This window comes from Siniperca chuatsi, linkage group LG17 (genome assembly GCF_020085105.1).
Source record: "Siniperca chuatsi isolate FFG_IHB_CAS linkage group LG17, ASM2008510v1, whole genome shotgun sequence".
In the NCBI taxonomy this organism is placed as follows: Eukaryota; Metazoa; Chordata; class Actinopteri; order Centrarchiformes; family Sinipercidae; genus Siniperca; species Siniperca chuatsi.
In genome coordinates this window covers 24,854,197-24,874,802 of record NC_058058.1, presented here as the reverse complement: position 1 = coordinate 24,874,802, position 20,606 = coordinate 24,854,197, and the positions used below count along the sequence as shown (strand labels likewise).

The window sequence follows — 20,606 nt, the reverse complement described above, 5'->3', positions numbered from 1 at the left end:
GCATGTGGCTACCAAATTAACAGTGAAAATATATGATGACAATAAAACTCAATGAACCAAATCAATACATATACATTCACAAAGTAACACAGTCCTGTGCTTAGCCAAGTACACTGTTGGGCTATGTGAAGCTATGCCCAGTTATAGGTTCACTGGTTACATTACCATTCCGTAAAGGAAGAACGGCTGCTTTGAACGTGCTGCTGTTGTCTGGAGGTTCCGTTGGATGAGTCAGTCAGGGAAGAATGTTGGTTCTGATTGAAGAAAACCATGCTGTACAGTCCGTTGTGCAAATGGTGGACCCGGTCGCTCCATCTGTGGTTCTCCTTAAAGTTAGCTGGCAGACTGTGTGTGGCAGCTGTTGGTGCTAAACTTTGTTGCAGAAATCTTACACAGGCTCTCGCACCGCTGTGGTAAGTGAGAGAGAGAGTTTGGTTTGGTGTTTCTAGTCCGAGCAGATTACACGGCAAAATCAGCTGTTGCTGAGCAGCAGTGCTGGAGACGAAGCCAGGAGGAAAGAGACCTTGCTTACTCTTGGTTAGTGATGAGCTAACCACAAATCTTAAGACAAAGACAGGCGTCGGTGGATCTGCACCGAGCAGACCATGCCGAAGTTCAGCAAACTATCAGGTCCGGGCGTAGAGAGAAGAGCAGAGAAAGGAGAACAGTGGCCGTTGACTCCTTTTATTGACCTGGTGACATCACGGGTCACAGGTCAGACTGACCAATGGCAGCTGGAAGGCTGCATTCAATGGCTCTCCGGATTTTGGAATGCTGAGTTCAAATGCTCTCCTAACAAAAGTTCAGTTAAAATCACACAAATGAATGAATTCATCTGTGGAGTCCCAACAATGTAAACATTAATGTTACAGAAACTTACAAGAAACCTCCACAGGGCACAGTTAAGCTTAGTTTTACTTAATTTTGTGAAAATGTTTTCAATCTTTTAAAAAACTTTAAGACAGAGCTGGCTAGCTGTGTCCCCCTGCCTCCAGTCTTATTGCTAAGCTATGCTAACTACGTCCTGATTCTTGCCCCATACTTGAGACAAACATAAGATTGATATCAGTCTTCTCATCTCAACTCTCTGAATAATTAAGTCAATTTTCCAAAATGTTAAACTATTCTTTTAAATTCATCTTGATTTATTGTATCATACACTGGTCATCACTCATAATTTATGATGGCTTACGGCATGTCTATACAGAAAGCATTTCAGCCATGTTTTTTAGTCGTCTGTTTTTATGCACGTAACTACAGTGACTGTGTACTGGGCTCTGAACCCTGCCAAAACGTGGGTGACCTACACTCAATAGTGTGCCTGAACGCATCCCGTGTAGACACAGATGGAGCACTGAAGCTGCTGCTGCTGTTGTGCTAACGTGCTGATCACACTACACCTCCTGTTTAGACACGGTGTTAGAAGTGCAATTTCAAGTCAAATGTTACAACACATTTGTAATGAGTTGTTAACTGTTTTTGACAGCCATTTTAAGCACCAAGGTGACTGAAACAAGGAGAATTCATTCAGTTAGTTCTCATGCAGACTGCTCTATATCTGCTGTCACAGAGGATTCTGAAGGCCTAACTAACTGACAGGGCCGTGGCCCGGCCCGCTGTGTCCTGACAGGAAGAGGGAGGGAAGGTGAGCAGGAAGGAGAAGCTCGAGGAGGACAGGGTGGAGTACAGAGTCATGTCCTTGTTTTGAACCAGCCTCTTTTTCTTCTAATTTCCCAAAAATAACCTCTGGAATGTTGTGCATGTTGGGCATAAATAACCTTCACATGCACGACCAGGGCTATGCTCCCTCTGCTCGTTCATTGAGGAGGATTTTTAGGAACATATTGAATGGCTCTGGCTCCCCACTCTCATCATTGTCGTCTTTGAGGAGCAGGGGGGAGGGGAGCGGCAAAGTGCCAGGGACACCCCCCTCGCCAGTCACAGCAAACGGGTACAAAAGCTTGGCACAGTGAGGCAACAAATATGCCAACAGCCACTCTGGCAACCATCGACTCTGAAGGTTCAGTAAGAGGTGAATCATCACTCACCAACAGTAAACACAGAAACACACTGCATGCTGTACAGTACACACTGCCGCAAGCTGCAACTGCAAATATCATCCGCTGGAAATTACAAACCAAAATAATGGAAATTATGATAAGTGTTAGCTATTGATAATATTTGTGTGTAATTGTGAACTGAAGCTGGTGGAACCAAGCGGTTACAAGTAAGTTAACGCAATTTCTGTCATCAGTTGTTACTTACGTAGCGAATATTTAATTCATTAGTATTATTTTGCTTTCAAATACTGAAATCATTGTTATGACTTTGTGTTTACTTAAAGGACCATACTGGTGGTTTTGCATGTATCCAGGTAATTACAAATTGTCTGTACTTACATTACTGCAGTCTTTTTGATCCCACGTGTCCAGTGGACACAAGACTGAAGCATTTCACTTGCGGCTCTTTTCTCCGCTTCGCTATCTTGCAGTCACGCGTGCACTGCCCAGTGCATCGGGGGCGTGCCAAAGGCACTTTTGGTATTTGCCTAGTGCATCTGTGGCACACTTGGATACAGGGTGGGACCAGAGTGAATACATTATCATACATTATAGGTGGGCCTGTTAGAGCCTTCACATTCACTACTTTCATCCCCTTTAAACACAGGACTCTCCCCGTCATGACGCACTGACAGTTTCTGAGGGAATTATTTGCAGAAAGAGAACTTTGAATTGATCTATGATTTTTCATGGAGCTTTGTGAACTGTTCTCAACACTCCTGTTGATTTACAGCAGAAACTGTAGAATAATCCATCAAAAAGACAAGTTTGATGTATACATAAGCACGGAGGTTTCTGTGGGTATTTTGCAACAGTCTGGTGCTGGTTGGGCAAAATGTATCCACTGGATCTGCCGTGCGTAATTGTGCCTGGACAGGGTGCAACATCACTCCAATTAGAAACTGCAGATGGAACAGATACCTGCAGCCTTCAGATGGCTGTAAAGAGAGTCACCAGAGTAAAGGAAAGGCCTTCAGTATAGGCTACTAACTGTGAGAGCTGGTAAGAATCACTCATTAATCTTCTGTCTGGCTGACATTGATGCCATAATCGTACCACAACCTTTTCCGTGTGTGTGATCAACTGGTTGAAAAAGGTAGATAAAAGTGGAAAGACGAACACAACATGAATAAAAGGGTTTGTGAGGTTTTACAGAGATTTATGTTGGTGTGACTTCACCATATAAAGTTACCAAAATATCATGGAACACAAGTGTGCTGAGCTCTCAACCTGCTCTGAGCAGGCGTGCAGTGGACCGCATGAGACACACTCATTCTTGGCACCAAGATTGCAGTGCGCCTCTGGATTGGCATGAACACACCCTCTACCACACCTCTTCTCCTACTGAGGCAGCATTTTCCTATACAGAAAAATGGCAGTTCGCCCGTGCAATGCTGCGTTCCGTGCCGTGCACTGACACCACATTAGTGTCTGAAGCTTGAAGCTAACTTGTGAATGTATACACATGCATCAATCCGATATACTGGATTGGTATCTGTGCCAATACTGACCTTATTAAGGGGATCAGGTATGAGCTATGATGTTATTGCTCGCCTGATCAACATACATACAAATACATTGATTAACATAATTCTAAATTCAATGTTTCTGCTCTCAGTTACATCCATTAAGTCACAGCAGGCCGCATAGTTTGTAGTGCCACACCAATCTCATGTTACCTTATATAAAATTAGTCCAATAAGTTCAGATTTTAAATTTGGGGAAAAGAGAGTCCTGGTGTCAGATCGGTACTGAGCAGATACCATGAGTTGAGGTATCATAATTGATATCAGGGGAGAAAAAGGGGGGATGGGTGCATCCCTAATAAATGCCTACATTTACTGACGGTTGTCATGCAATTTATATTTAATGATTCATTGGTTACGGATTTGTCTTTACTTACATACAGCAAAACTAGTTTTTCTTGTTGTGTCACTCTTCCAATGAAGTCTGTGAAGCAGCATAAAAAATGCTAGGTTCCCCTCTGCCGATATACTGTGTTCAGGGAAAACAGCTTTATTCAAAATTAAGATACGATAATGTGCTGTACTACAGTACTTACAGCAAGTAAAGTACAGCCACAAAGTATCTGCTCCCAAATCGATCATCAATGAGTATGTAATTACATGCACATCACAAGTAGGTGCAAGGAAAACAGCATTACATACATATTTTTGCACCATTAAGGTGTCATGTACAATATGTAATGTTTACTTTCATGTAGCTTAACTGTATTTTTAGCCACACTAGAGGCATGGCTCTGGGGATGGCAATGTCAGTTGGTTAGTCCAACACTTTGGTCCAGACAAGGCTCAAGGTTCAAGGTTCATTTATTTGTCATTATACTATACAGGGTTGTACAACAAAATGCAAGCTGTAGTCCCTTCATGCTACACATGCTGACTTTTCATCTAGCGCCATTATTAAGTCCAAATTTGAATTTGTCCAATACTTTATAGTAGTTTATGGCCAGGAAATGACATTCCCGTCAGCCTCTGCTGTACTTTGTGTTTACTTTGTGTTTTTTTACCGACGTAACATCAAAAATCAGGCACATCCTGTCCATGCATTTGTTACTTCTAGGCTGGATTATTGCAATTCCTTATTATCAGGCTGCCTGAATAAGTCCCTTGAGACTCTCCAGTTCATCCAGAATGCTGCGGCACGTGTACTGACAAGAACTAGGAAAATAGATCATATTTCTCCAATATTAGCTTCTCTGCACTGGCTCCCTGTAAAATCCAGAATAGAATTTCAAATCCTTCTCCTCACCTACAAAGCTCTTAATGGTCAGGCACCATCGTATCTTAAAGAGCTCATAATACCTTATTACCCCACTAGAACACTGCGCTCCCAGGAAGCAGGGTTACTTGTGGTTCCTAGAGTCTCCAAAAGTAGAATGGGAGCCAGAGTCTTCAGTTATCAAGCTCCTCTCCTGTGGAATCAGATCCCAGTTTGGGTTCGGGAGGCAGACAACATCTCCACATTTAAGAGTAGGCTTAAGACTTTAGGCTCAGGTGAGCCCTGAACCATTATCGGCCGTAGCGATGTCGTCCTTTTTGGAATATGATGGACTAGATGGCTTGTGGTGCTCAAAGAACCAAAGAAATACATTTGAAATCTACGGCCGATATCTCCAAAACTCGGCAACTCCCACCAAAACAATCTAGATGGATAAACAGCAGTACAAGTAAGAGAAATCAGCCTATTAGTATACATATGTGTAACCATTTTGACCTGAGGAAGATCTGACTGGGATCAAAATATTAAATATTAATATTAAATAAATGTGTGGTTTAGAGTCAGTGTGCAGACATTACTCTTTTCATCAAGGCAAGACAACAAAATTGGAAATATGGCTGCTGAAGAAAATATTGCTTGAAGACACTCTGCTTCTGAAATGCTTCCAATGGACATTTGATCTGCAACACAACCAGAAAGCGATACAGGCACTACCTGGGATTGGTGCATTGAAAAACACTGACATCCAAAATCTTCGATTCAGTTGCTGAACAGCAGAACAATAAAAGACCAAATTCATAGAATCTTTTTCACAGCATCTTTGTTTATTTACATATTACTATTATTATTTATATATTTTTTGTCTTCTGGATTTTGATTTTCCAAAAAGGCATCTTATCTAGGCTTTTCTGCAGACAACTATGCGACTTCAGACATTGGGATGTCCTTGAACACAAGACCAAGGGTAGTTTTAAAAATCATCTCTGCTTGCAACCCCAGTACAACACACAACAGACACAACTTCGGAAAAAAATAATACCAGCAAATTGTTCAATTATGTATTGTACCAATGTAAGGCAAGTTTCAGGTCTTTGCAAGTTGATTTTCAAAGCCCACTAAGACGAACGACTATACATATGTGAATAAGAATTTCTTTTAGAATTAAGTAAAGAGTTATTCATGGTATAGAATTCAGAATCTTATCTTAACTTATCCTTGGCCTGTCAGGTGTCTTTGATATCTAGAGGGCTACGGGGGTGAAACTGCCCCACAGGTTGTAATTAAACAGAGGATAAAATTCTGATGAAGTGATTCAGACTCACCATACTCAGTGACGTGACTCAGCTCTCAGCAGGAAAAAGAACTTGAGCACCGAGTGTTAGCAGCATGAGTGTGTTCTTGTGTTATTAACTAGACTTACTCTAGTGTAGTTCATTAAGGCTGCCTACTTTCTGCATATTAAAAGTCAGCTAAGTCTCTCTGCTGAGTGGGGAGTGTATTTGAACACAATTTTCCAATGTGGTTGCTTTAATTACCTCCAGAAAAGCCCAGAATAGAAAGAAATAAACTCATTTAAGAAGTGAGGGATGAGGGAGAGGGAAGCAGGAGAGGGAGGGAGAGGAGCGGTGAAAAAGGAGGCAAAGAAGTGAGAGAAAGAGAAAAAGAACTGAAGAATAAACTGGGGTTTGTCTCTGGTCTTCTTACAGTTACCATTAAAACTACTGGGATGCACATCTCATCCATTATGTCAAATATAAATCCACATTTAAGAAAGTTTGACAAGGAGAACCACCACCTGCAGTCTTCCATGAGGAGACAGCAACAACAGCAGGAAAAGGTTCACTACTGAGCTAAAACCACCATAGAGAAAAGCATCAACTTTACAAGAAATTGTCTTTAACTCTGCAGCACTGAACAATGAACCAAATGAGGTGACAACAATAAGGTGACACACACTCTCCATTAGGGTCTGTTGCTCTTTGTATTTGCTGGTTCTTAAGGTGTGTTTAGACATACACACAGCAAATTGTAGGGGGTTAGGGTCGGGTTATAAGTGGTTCATACGACACTGTTGGAAAGCAAAAGTGTTTATAGTTGTTCCAAACGGCCACACTCAGAGGCGAAGTGTGACCCGGCCATCATGGAGAGGGGCGATAAGCGATGGCGTTTAAATATGGGGATACCTCTCCTGGAAGACATTCATAGTGTTGCACTCAGAGTTTTGTAAAGAATGAAAAAAGAGAGTCAGACCCTGGCTCCTTTCTCACCTCCACACAGCTGGCCAATCCCGACCTGAAGTGGATGTGAATGTCGGATTGTCGGTTTTGGAAAGTTACAGAAATGGTCGGACACAGCCCCCCAAGCCTGACATCGCAAAGGTGTTGAAGGAGCAGGTTTCCGAAGCTGTTCGACAAACCAACAAGCACTTCTTGGAAGCATACTGGCAGCTTTAGGTGCCTAGATTGCATACAAAGTCAATGAAAAGATGGGAGTGAGCACAAACACACACACATTTGTTCTAGTTGGTGCAAACTGAGTTACAGGTGCGTCCGTACGAGTTGAAAATATTTTAACTTGAGTGAAAAATGTGAGTATATTTCGAGGTTTTATAAATCAACTCCATACATACAGCAACCTAGAGTTCCTGACGAGATCGGAGATCAGTTAGAGCCTGAGCACAGTTCAGTGCAGATGTTGCTAAATAGCTTACACCAAACGTCTGTACAGTCTGTACATTAGCTGTTTACTAAATACAGACTGCACAAATAGTCCAATGGTCAAATTCACCTCAATAACTCCAGGCTAAAATTTGATTTGCTGTTCTACGCTATTCTGTCTGAACGTGTAGGGTGTGTGGGGAGTCGGGGGCCCACTTTATTACAAAAATATGCAATAAAGCGCAATAAAGTTTAGGATAACTACAGGGTGAGCATACCTCATCATAGGTAAAAGGGGGATCTACATTAACTTAATCACTAATTTAACAATGATCAGTCTCCTTATCAGTTACTCTTCTGACCTTTCAAGCCAATCCAATCAAAGGGCCCAGTGTTAGCAGTTAGCACTTGGGCCCAGCATGACATTGTTGTGCCAGTGCACTTAATATACATATGTAGTTTGCTTGATTATACATCTAACATAGAATTTAACACATTGACATTAATTAATGGCTTCAGTCCAAAGAAGTCTGTATATCAGTTTCCATAAAACTAGCATTATGTGACCTGCCCAGAACTGGGAAACCCCGCTGATTCAGAGCGCTGAGAAGGTGTAAAACAAAGACCATGTATGTGTAAATGCTGTTTGACCTTTTAGCTCCGGCCGCACCGAGCGAGCAGGGACTGACAAAGAGTACGAGTGGTTTACCACAGCAGCAAGCCTGCGACATAGACATTACAGCGCATGAATATGCCAGAGTATTAGGTAACCAAGAGGATTATTCAGACGAGAATGAGAGTCATTTGCATTGCAAATTAAAACAGTATTTAAAGCGGAGTAACATGCCCTTCAAATAACTTCTGCTGCATAAAAATCCCAGTTCTTCTCCCTTTTAAAACTGTTATAAGGTGGGAAGTGCAGTACATGAAAGAGCCAGCGCTTCCACAATGAACATCACCATTACACTGAATTATCGTTGGCCCGGCCTCCTCTCTCAGATACGGCACACTGTGTCATAATCATTTCATGGACAGTTTTGGGAGAGAATTCAGCATGTGATTAATTGATTCAAATCACTCTGTGTTCCTCCCGCAGGTTAAACAGCTCAGAGAATCAATACGTCCTCGTGACGAACTGCGTGGTGTTGAAACCGTACAGGGACGTGGCATGAAGATGCACAGTGATGCAGTGTGCCAGTATTGAGTGTGGGTGGTTTTACAGTGTCAATGCTGTTGTGGATGTTGAAGGTGACGGAGAAAGAAGAATGTGCAACTTTGTGGTTTTGAACCCGGCCCATGATTATGTTCCTATATTTGGATCTATTGACTAAAAAGTTAGGAATATTTAGGAGCTTAAAGCACTTGGTTGAAGTGATGGAAATGTTGTGGTCTCAGTTCAATATTAAAGGATAAGGTGGTGTTTTTCTATATTTTGTTGTTAACCATGCAATTGTCTGTTTCTCAAAACTTTCCAACCTCCCTACCCTGTCTGTGACATTCAGCACCAAACCCGTTGATTCCTACGGAAGCCGTAAATCTGAAGACGTGAAAAAAAAGCACAAATATATTGTTTCATTTTTAAAAGGCTCAGCAATTTCCTAAAACAGCTGGTCACTGAAGTGCAAATTTAACGCAAACAGGAAGAAATAGTGCATTTGTTGGGGGCTATTTTCAGCGGCGGATTAATCCACATTTCGTGCTGTAGTTAGTATTTTGGGTAGTAATTAAGGAACATGTCACCCAGTGCAACAGTGTGGCATTGATGTGTATGTGTTAATAGTCATGTATAATTTTTCTATGCCATGATTTTGCTTCTTTGTAGCCTAAACTAAACGACACGTGGGTCTGTAACCTTTGTAATGACAACTGTCTAGGAGACGGGTATCACACAGTATTTTCACTGAATGTCAGAATACATGTATAATGATTAAGGGGGGAAAATACTTGCTAAAGTACTGTAAACCATCCATCTATATTTAACTTTTTAAATTTGCATATTTTTGAGGACTGCTTTGGTTCTGTTTAAGTAATTTTTGCTCTTCATTCCTTCTGGGTACCATTGTTTCGTCATTATTGCAGAGATATCGACATGGGCGTATTTTAACGGATCGTATCGGCTAAATTAAAGATCAAAATCTGATCATTTCTTTACTGTACTCCACTGTGTTTTGTCCACTTCAGCCTGCTAGTGGTGCAGCCCTGCTCTCCTTTACCGCAGCTGGTCTCTACAGTGCAGCATTCCGCATGCATTTGCCGAGGTCCAGCGGTAACAAATCTGTTATCTCTCCTCTGTCCTACTTATTAGCAAAGAGCAGTGTAATACCAGAAAAGCTGTGCAGGTTCTCATTTTTAGCTGGCTCTGACCGTCATGTAAAATAATAAACATTGTCATATAAGCGGTCACTAATTAACGTTAATTCTAGGAGTATGCAGGCTCACATTTCAGAGTACTGGCACCTTTTTTTAATCCAATTCAAGCACAGTATCATTTGCCTATAAAAGAAGTTTCTATAGAAATAACAAAACAATGGAATTTGGGAAAATAAGATGCACAAAGTCTTCTTTTTTCTGGGTTATTGTTTCAACACCCCACCCATTCTCCTTGTCATCAGCGACAGCTCCTTATCTGGCTAATGAAGCATAGCAAACACGCTGATGCACTTTTTACACAAGGTTCATGGTAACAAATCAGTATGCCAGTTAAGTTCAGTCTTCCACTGAACAAGATATCTTTCATTCATTATTGATGTTGTGTGAGAGGAGCTTTCCCCTGAAGGCACACTAGGATTCCCATAGCCAGACTCAGCATCAAAGGCTTCTCTATAATCTTGTCTTCTCTTTTCCCACCCCTCCACTCGCTGACTCTCCACATTACATGGTCCATCTTACTCATTTATTACTTTCCCTCGCCGTATGTGTTTAATTATGCTATCACTTGTAGTAGATAATACGATAGCAGGATGAACAGTGCAACGGCTGATATTTGTGATATCCATATTAAAAGCAAAATTTCCATGTAGAAGAGCATTGATTTTGTATGGACAGATTGTACTTGTATCTTATATTGTTTCATCTCTACATTACCTTACTAATGTACAGTGTGCATTAGTGCACTGTGTAGCTTATAGGTGGGGTATGTGATTCTAATCCAGTACACGTCTTTTTGTCAAATTCAGCGAATATCTCCTCACGGGCCGCTAGCTGTCTGTTCAGTGTGTGTGCTGTTCGTACTCAGACCTGGCTCTGTAAATGGGAAACAAACAAAGCAGCTCGGACCGGGCCACACAGCACTATTCCAGCCACGATTTGTGCGTCAGGTAACGTTAAATGACTTGCCCACGGACATTCAGCTTACTTTCTAGTTTGCCCAGACATGCTGCTGTTGTGATGTTAGCTACAGTAGCAGGAGAGTTGTGAGTCTCGCTGTCTGGAGCTGCTGTGCTGGCTCTGGGAAACCGTCTCGTGCTCTCTGGCTGTTAGCTTCACAGCAGCAGCTGTAGCGACAGTCTGCTAACCCACAACCTAGCTAAGCTAACCCACAACCTAGCTAACGTTAGTCACATTACTTGCTGTGTCGTTGTTGGTATTGGATTTCTCCAGAATCGCATTCCCCACCTTTAACTTGTAAAGCAAGGCAATATACCTGCCAGGGTTCGACTCTATGGACTAGGGCACTACAGTTTCAGGAATACTTCTGCATTAAGGTGTTGCTGTAGCCACAACAGAGATGTCAATTGTGTGGCAAATTATTTATAAGCTGTGTCTGATTTCAGGGGATGTCTCCTTTGAATGAGGTTGAGGTCCAACAGCATTTTAATGCTAAAAGTAACAAATCCTTCCAAATCTAATTAAATTTAGCTTTCAACATTTGCAAGGAACTGAATTTACAAATAACTAAAACTCAAAGTTTAAATTTTCACCTTTTGTTGGCTGAGAGGGCAGAAACACTAGGTTTACCTGGTGTTTACGAGGTTAACCTGTAGCTACAACCTGAAAATGAGATGAAATGTTAAACTTGAAAACTTGTTACTTGCTAACAATAATTAACTTGAAAACTTGTAATTTGTAAACGTTAATTAACTTGAAAACTTGTTACAATGTTAAGAAACTTAAACACTTCTAACTTGCTAATGTTAATTGACTTGTTACTTACTAGTTAATAAACTTGAAAACTTGTTACTTGCTAACATTAATTAGCGATAGCTGACGTAATGTGCTGACGTAATGCTACTGCTGAAGTTGTCATTTCAACCAGTCGGTGGTTGACCAGCTTGCAAAGCTTGCTAACATTGCATGAATGATTTCTACATTGTTCTTTTCTAATATAAAAGAACAAGGACAGATAAAAGGTTTGATAAGAGATTTGTCAGCTTAGCAAATCCGAATGGAAAATGGAACCAGCCATTGAAACACTGACTGTCTTACTCGGTCCAACTGTCACACTCTTAAATCTCCTACAAATGTATATGACAAAGTTTTGCCAGAAATTATTTTTGCCAGAATTTTAAGGACATAGCCTAGGCTACAAACAGTGTCTTTTGTAGCCCTCAGTGTTCCCGGTGAGTCCCAGTTAGTGCTTAATTGTGAAGTTGAGGGTTGAAACTTTAAATTATGTTTTAATGAAACATTTTTGTACACCATGCAGGTTCAACCCTGAAGCCTTCAGTCCTTCGATAGCCAGACCATCAAAGGACATTTATGTCCTTACTTCAAGGAGCTCCTGAAATACACAGCTGCCCTACATAGTTGTAGTTTTGAGTAGGTTCTACCTTTTAATTATCACAGCGCTACTGCAGAATGAGTTGGCTACAAAACCCTCTAAAGCAATGATGGCAGTGGGAATGGGATTAATGGTAATGAGAATACCGCTAGCGTGGCTGAAAGGATGTCCAGACTGAAATATCTCAACAACCATTCGATGAATTGCCTTGAAATGTGGTACACATTCATGATGTCCCCTTCAGGATGAATTTAACCGATTTGTACAATACTTTAGTTTATGACCAAATACCTGCAAAACTAATGACATTCAGCCTCAGCTTTGCTTTGTGTTTTGTGTTAATTATTAAATGTTAACATGCTAACACACCAAGATGATGACTATGATAAACATTATACCTGCTAAACATCAGCATGTTACCATCGTCACTGCGAGCCTGTTAGCACGCAGATGTTAGCATTTAGCTCAAAGCACCACTGTGCCAAAGCACAGCCACGCTGGTGGAACTGCGTGGCTGTAGACTCTTAGCCTTGTTTCAACAAACAGCAGCAACATGTAAGTGGAAAATATGAAGCAGACCACAGTTGTTGTGGTGTCCAAATAGCCTGCATAGTCTCTAGGCTACATATGTGTACATACAATACTGGTCCCACAGACACCTATGACTTACAGCAGCTACAGCAACGTTTAGAAGTATAAATCATACTTAATGCTTCCAGAGTTATGAGTTCCATTACTTAGAACAAGCCACTAAGGGTCTGTGTTCACCGAAAACCTCATCATTTTCCTTCACAAACTTATACTGTAATCATCATGATCTGAACAGGCCACTGAACTCTTCCTTGCACCTAGTAGGCCTACTGAGAGCATTAAACTCATCTTAGGTTGAAAAAAGTAACTTTTTTTGCAGCGATAGAACAAGCCAAATTAGCCATTTAGCTTCTGTAACTTACATACTGAACAACGCTTGGCTCTCTGCTTCAGAAGAAAAAAAACTTTAACGACCGTTGGACAGGCTGTCCATGACTAACATGGCCGTGCTAACACTGCCAAGAGTTTGGGGTTCCATTCCCCAGAGGAAGGCACAGACATTGCCAGGGTTTCTATCCTGGTATGCAGGGAGCGGGAGTGTCTCCAAATCATTCCATTGTACCACTGTTAATAACAGCCTCTAACATGTATTCACCATTAGAAGCAATTGCAGTCAATCTCTTTCTGATTTAATATTTTGCCTTCCTGACACCTCTGCTCCTCCCCTTCATCTTGAGATGTGTGGAGGGGAACACGGTGAGCACTTCAGCGCTATTTGTTAAGCAACGAGTGGAGGATCTCGGAGCGGAGCAGGCTGGAGCTGTCACCCGCCCACAGACAGTAAGCCTCGGTGCACACACCCTGGGAGCTCACGCGGCTGCTTCAGCCAACAGAGGGCAAAAATACAGAAGTGACAGAAGGAGGGGGAAAGAATTGTGACGGTAGTAAGGGAAATGATGTGACACTGTACATACACTATAGAGATTGGTTTGCTTATATATATGAGGTTAGGGCTTTTGGTCTTATGACATATTTCTGTAAATATCAGTCAGTCGTGTGATCCACCGCTAAAATAACAGAGGTTACATACGGTAAACACTTCAGCTGTTAGTTCCTCATTTTCAGGCGCTAACATATGTATAAGGTCTTTCTGTCATTGGCCAGGTGTATCATCCCATTTTCACGCTGACAAGAACACACAATTCTGAAGGAAACAATGAATTTATATATTTTTAGAAAGTTTTTCAGACTGGTTGTCAAACAAAGTCATTGTCAAGTATGTCTCAAGTCTCAGCTATGTAGTGCAGAGTCAAGTCCTAAATCAAGACAGGTAAGTCCCAAGTCAAGTCCAAGCTAAACTTTGTGTTTTGAGTTATTATGCACACTACACCAGATTTATTGAAACAGTAATAGGTAGTGCAGTAAATGAATAGAAATAATGAATGATTTTTAATAGTTTCTATGTATTACTTTAAGATGACTTATTATTACACCTGGTGCCTTATACCAGGTGCCTTGGTGTCTTATCCCTATGACACAATTCCAATTACTTACTCGACCAGAGCAGAGTCTTTAAAACAGAATGCGATAATCTGTCATATCATCTGTTGTCTATCTGCTGGCCTGCACTGCCAGCCTCTCCTTCCAGCGGAACATGATTGGCTGCTGCTGGGTTGATTAAAAGTATATCCCGTGTCAGGAAAATTAGTTTTCTAATATCATTTTTCATCCATTAGGCTTGGGGAGGAAATAAAGTCATTCTGAGTTAAAAGGCTAAAGTCCACATGAGCCACCGGTGTTAGTTGTGAGTCTAAACTCACCACATTTATGACTCGAGTCCAAGTCATGACATGAGCCCATGCCTCTGCTGGTTATCTGGAGCTTCACTTATCCTTTGGAGGGTGGCGAGGGGGCTGGAGCCGCTCCCAGTTGACACTGGGCGAGAGGCGGGGTACACCCTGGACAGGTCGCCAGTCAATCAAAGGGCTGACACACAGAGACAGACAACCATTTATACTCGCCAATTAACCTAACCTGCATGTCTCTGGACTGTGGGAGAAAAAACCCCTCGCAGGCACGGAGAGAACATGCAAACTCCACACAGAACTATATTAAAAATATCATTGTAGGATTGACCTGTTTGGTGGACTTTGCATTATATTACTTATATAATCCTTATAGTCCATTATATATCACAGTATTCTTTTCAACTGCTGTCATACACATGTTATACTTATATATCATTATTTATTGTATAGTGTGCATATGATACATGTATGATTATATATACTTTACATATATATATAGACACACACTATATACTTTAATATATGAATGTATATTGTAAGTATTTTTTTATATTTGTCCTACATGCTTATATTTATATTGTGTATCATGTGTATTGCACATTATAAAATGTTTAAAAAACGAATTTTGACACAAGGCTGCTCTAGAAGACAGGAACACACGATTAGCTAATGTAGCATGACCCTTAGGGCTAAAGTTAATATTCTCCTTTAGTGGAGCACATTCCTAACAAATCTGTATAGGCTTGACATTTATTCTCGACCTTGGAAACAGCAGGACGGTGTAGTCCCTCATTCGTCCAGGAGTGTTCTATCGTAGAAAAGGTTTCATTGTAGTCATCTGGACACTGTTTTCAGAATCAAGACGTTTCGGCTCCCATCCGGAAGTCATTCTCAATTGAGAATGACTTCCGGATGGGAGTCCAGATGACTACGACTGAAACCTTTTCTTGGAAACAGCAGTTGACAAAACTATCCCCAGTCCCAGAAGTTCCACTTCCTCACTTGATCTGGATCTTCCACCAATGTCACACTATCTAGTTTTCCCAATTGTCATAGAACTGATGTTCAAAATTCCCATCGTTCATTAGTGTTTTTAGAACTTCGCATCAATGCTGGCATAAAAGTTTAGCTCAACGTTAAGTGGTAAGTGGCCCTTGAGTGTCAACTTTATAATTAAACAAATTATATCCAACCAGTTGACACCTAGTGGACCTGTGGCTTTTGTGGCCCCTGGCTGGAAATCCAGCCTTGAAACGTATCAGCAACAGTGTAACCCTCATGTGCACTCTGGTATATGGCACACCACACAAATTAGAATTCAACCCTTATTCCTCAAACACAGTGGAGTCATTTGAAGCCTACACTCTCTGACAGTGCAGTGAAGAAAATTCAAGCACTCTAATAAGGTTGAATCTGTTTTTAAAGAAGCCCGAGTTTCATCCTCAGTAGACTTAAATGAGATGAGACAGAGAAGCAACAGCGATGTCTCTGAAACTCAGCTGAGCATCTCTGACTACAGTGAGCTACCCTTCAGAATGTCACACAGCTGCGTGATGGATCTCTTCTTATCCCTGAGAGCATTTTGCCACCTACTGACTGTTAGCGGTAATCACATGACTAATCACATTTCACTTGCACCTTCCACGTCCATACAGGGTGCAGTAGTGCAAGGTTTTGTTATCCATGAAATAAAATCCCATTTCAAAAATCCACAATGACAAATGTACGGAGACAATATTTTTCAGTGCAGAAATGTGTGGATACTGAGTTTGAAAAGAGAGCAAAAAAACTTGATGACAATCTGGCACGCATCTGAGTAATGTAAATCCTGAGTAAATGAAAATGTATGGAATAATTAAAAAGCTTTGATTTGGGCACAAGGCTCAACATAAAAGCACCGAAGGAACACTTGAATCGCTGATGGAATTAAGCACATTATTAATGTAGGCTTACTTCAGGCTACTGCATCTCTGAGGTTCATCCTTTGATATCTTCCAAAGTCATTAATATTGCATAGTGTAGCTGAAGTCTTAATCACCAGATCCACCAGTGTATAAAGCACTACTAGGATTTCTCAAAGAAATAAGTTGCAGACAATATCAAACCAGCGATCATTTAAACCCAAACTGCCATTGACTTTGAAATCCCCACTGACAGCATGCCGTTCTGTCATGGCTTCGTTTCCCCCTGATGGCATTTCACCAAGGACAATGCTGCGGTGTGCATACAAGTGGATTAATTAAAAGATTCATAAGTCAATCAGAGAACATTAACATACTGGAGAGCGGTTTCAATGCACAGGGTTCAGTGCGAGAAAACATCAAAGGGTTTAAACTGCAGGCATGAAAGGCATGGGAAATGAGCTTTCAAAAGGAGAGGCACTGCCAAAGCCTGCAGGAGGAGAGGAGCCTCTCGCTGACTCTCAGGTACTCTGAGCCTCCAATGAAGAAGCCCTCATACCCCCCGGGCTGAAGGGGGGGGGCAGAAGAAGAGCTTAAACAATCATGTCTTGTTTTTTTCTCACTGTGGATCAAGTTACATTCTCTGTTCTTACACCCAATTCTCAAATGTATTTCTATTGAGTAAGTGTCGTCTGTGCTGCAAAGTATGAATGCTGTTGTGTAATTTTCTATGAAATGTGCCTGCTGGATGCAGTGTTTGCTGTGCATCTTTATGCCAAATGCAGGAGTAACAAACGTGCAAAACGCATCATTGCACTTTGCTGGACTATTGTCCGATTTTGCACTGGTCAGCTGTAGGTTGCAACAGGTAAGTGCCATCACATTCACCACCATCGTCTTCATCATCTTCGTCATCATTATCATCCAAACTGGCTCTGCCAACGCACCACATGCATTCCTGATGTCCAAAAAGTAGCATCACCAAATGAAAACTTGGATGGCTGGATGTTTCAAAGCTCTGCCACTTCCAGACACACCAAAACGCACCCGTCAGGTGCCCGGCTGAAGGCGGCCACGCGTCATTCCCCGAGCCACATCAGCGACCGGGACTGAGCTCAGCGCATGACAGCGCGGATGAGCTGCAACATATTTCCATGTCACATAACTTTACAGATGTGTTTTTAATTTGGCATATATCAAAAAAATATGTATTCGCCATAAAGAGTCATCCACCGCAAGATTTGCTTCATCCAGACATGACAGCGTGGGGAAACTTACCCGCATCCCGCAGCTGGTCCTGACATCTTTATTTCAAACTTGTATCCTTAGTTGACGCTCCTCACTCTCAGCAGCTTGACCTTTGCCGAAATGCAGCCGAGCAGAGAGAACAGCCGCCGTTATTTCCTCTTGGGGAGGGGAGGTGAAGTCCTTTTTGGCACAGGGTAACCGACCCGACGGCGCGCAGCCGCTGCTCACAGACGGAGCGCTTTATTATTTCTAACGGGCGCGCTACCGCTGCACGGCTGTACGGGGTCTGACCCAGCGTGATGGGAGCGCTCGTTAAACTGACACTGTTAACCGCATGACACGAGCATTTAGGTGGCGCTTACCCACAACGTTCATCTTCACTGATTAGGCTACTTCAGCGGGGCAACATCCCAGAATCCCTTCTGTCTGGCGTGGAGAATTGTAAGCTGAATTCCATTTGAAATTTCGGGTTTTTTATGGGAGCATCACTTTCTGAGGAAGAGCAGAGACTTGGCAGAAAATGTTAAGACGTTAATCGTTAGGGGGTTCTTTGAATTTTGGCACAATAGTGATCCAACAAACAGCACTTTATTTAAATAAAATCTTTAAGAATGATTCCCACACTCTCCTCAGTAGTATGTCTTGATGAGACAGAATAAAAAGTTCAAGTTGATATTTTACTTGAAATGTTTGATTAGTGCCATAAAATGTATGTAATTTCTTAAAGCATAGAAACTGCCTTCTTCTTTGAGGAAACCTTAATTGTCATATTTCAGAACAAGGCACAAGGCCTAAATATAGACATTCCAAACTACTTAAAGACTGCTTTTACAATACAGTAAGCTATATGATTAAATGATTAAACATAGTTTAATATGAATATAATATTAATATTTAATATAATTTTCTGACTTAATGCCACTCTACAAGGCAGGGGAATCTGGCTGTCGTTTATTTGTGTATCCACCTGAGCAAGCATGCAGCCCACTGAGTGTCCTTAAGCAATAAGGCACTGAACCTGTAAGGTCAGCCGAGACATGAAATATATTTTAAAAGCACATTTTTCAAAAATATAACAACAGGGGATCATTTAAGACTAATGTAGGCTAATCTGATAGTGTGCTTTTCTTACATCAAATAAATATTAGTCAATCGTTGTTACTACTTTCTCTACCACCGGAATTTAGTCAGTGTCCATTTTGTAAATGATGCCCCATTGGTATCATTTGCCGATTCATGCTTGTTTGTTGTTGCAGTTGTCACACCCAAAGGAGTTTTCTGTCGTTGTGGTGCAATGAGCTTCTCAGCTGAAAATGTGACTTCGTCAAATATCAGATTAGTCACCATTTCACCTGTCCTTGATTAGCGGGAGAGTAGTGTCACTAATTAGAGAAGTGGATACACACTAAGTATTTTTCATCAGGGTTTTAACCAGAAAGTGGAATCCTTGTTACAGCAGGGGCCCTGAGGAGCAATCTCAGTTTAATTTTCATACATATAAAATTTGTGTGCACATGCCTACTGTCCATCACATACAGTAATGTGAGCACTTAACATGTCCTCCAGTGACTATCATCTATTCAAACTACTGATCTGCTGCTCTTTTTAATGTTCATTATAAAAATTCATGGAAGTCTGTCTGGTAAACAGATCACATGGCTTGTTTGTTTGAGAACTCACTCAAAGGATTTAAAATAAACGTTGTCTTGTCCAGTATCTATACTGTATAATGCAGATTGTGATAAACTCACAGTCTGAATGATCAGCAGCTGTAAACTTACCTCAAGTGTCAGAGATCAACCGCAATCTTTCCTGCAGCCTCAGGGTCCGGGAGGCGTACAGGTCCTGGAGGGATGGCAGACTGCAGCCAATCACCTTCTCGGCAGAGCGAATGATACACTGCAGCCTGCCCTCGTCCTTGGCAGTGACAGCAGTGTACCAGATGGTGATGGAGAAGGTGAGGATGGACTCGATGATGGCGGCGTAGAAATACACCATCATTGTCTTTGACAGGTTGAATTTCTTCAGCTGCCGCAGGAAGCACGTCCTCTGCTGGGCTTTCGTGGTGAGGGAGCTTACGTTCAGCTCCCATTTGAGGTCCTGGGTGATGATGGTCCCAGGAAGCAGAAGGACTCCACAGTGTCGACTGGCGGGGTCACACAGGGTGAGGGGGGTGGGCAGGGCTGGGTTCTTCCTGTAATCCACAACCATCTCCGCGGTCCTGAGAGGGCTAAGCTCCAGGTTGTTCTGACTGCACCAGGTCACCAGGTGGTCAGTCTCCCACCTGTAGACAGATGAGGATGAGTCCGTCTACAGGTGGGAGTAGACTTGACTAGACAGCTAGGACTAAAGTCTGGAATTTGGATGTAATATAATTTAAGCAGAAGATTCTAGGTTCGTGTTAAACTCCTGCCTGTGTTTTTAAGTTTCTGTTCACAATTCTCTTAAAACTGCAAGACCTGCACTCCATCCATCCATCCATCCATCTTCTTCCGCTTATCCGGGGCCGGGTCGCGGGGGCAGCAGTCTAAGCAGAGACTCCCAGACTTCCTTCGCCCCAGACACTTCCTCCAGCTCCTCCGGGGGGATCCCGAGGCGTTCCCAGGCCAGCCGAGAGACATAGTCCCTCCAGCGTGTCCTGGGTCTTCCCCGGGGCCGCCTCCCGGTGGGACATGCCCAGAACACCTCCCGAGGGAGGCGTCCAGGAGGCATCCGGATCAGATGCCCTAGCCACCTCAGCTGGCTCCTCTCGACGTGGAGGAGCAGCGGCTCTACTCGAGCTCCCCGTGTGACTGAGCTCCTCACCCTATCTCTAAGGGAGCGCCCAGCCACTCGGGCGGAGGAAGCCCATTTCGGCCGCTTGTATCCGCGATCTTGTCCTTTCGGTCACCACCCAAAGCTCATGACCATAGGTGAGGGCAGGAGCGTAGATTGACCGG

The 20,606-nt window shown here is 42.2% G+C and overlaps 1 protein-coding gene across 3 annotated transcripts in view; it reads right to left on the bottom strand.

The window, feature by feature from the left end:
- Positions 1–17,997, bottom strand: part of LOC122864108 (retinoic acid receptor beta-like) — a 202,477-nt gene extending 184,480 nt beyond the window's left edge. For 2 of the 3 annotated variants that reach the window (XM_044171207.1, XM_044171206.1), the window contains exon 1: positions 17,698–17,997. The gene's annotated coding sequence lies outside the window, so the exon portion shown is untranslated. The remainder of the gene's footprint in view (positions 1–17,697) is intronic. The other variant, XM_044171209.1, reaches the window with a different exon arrangement.
- Between the last annotated feature and the right edge of the window lie 2,609 nt (positions 17,998–20,606).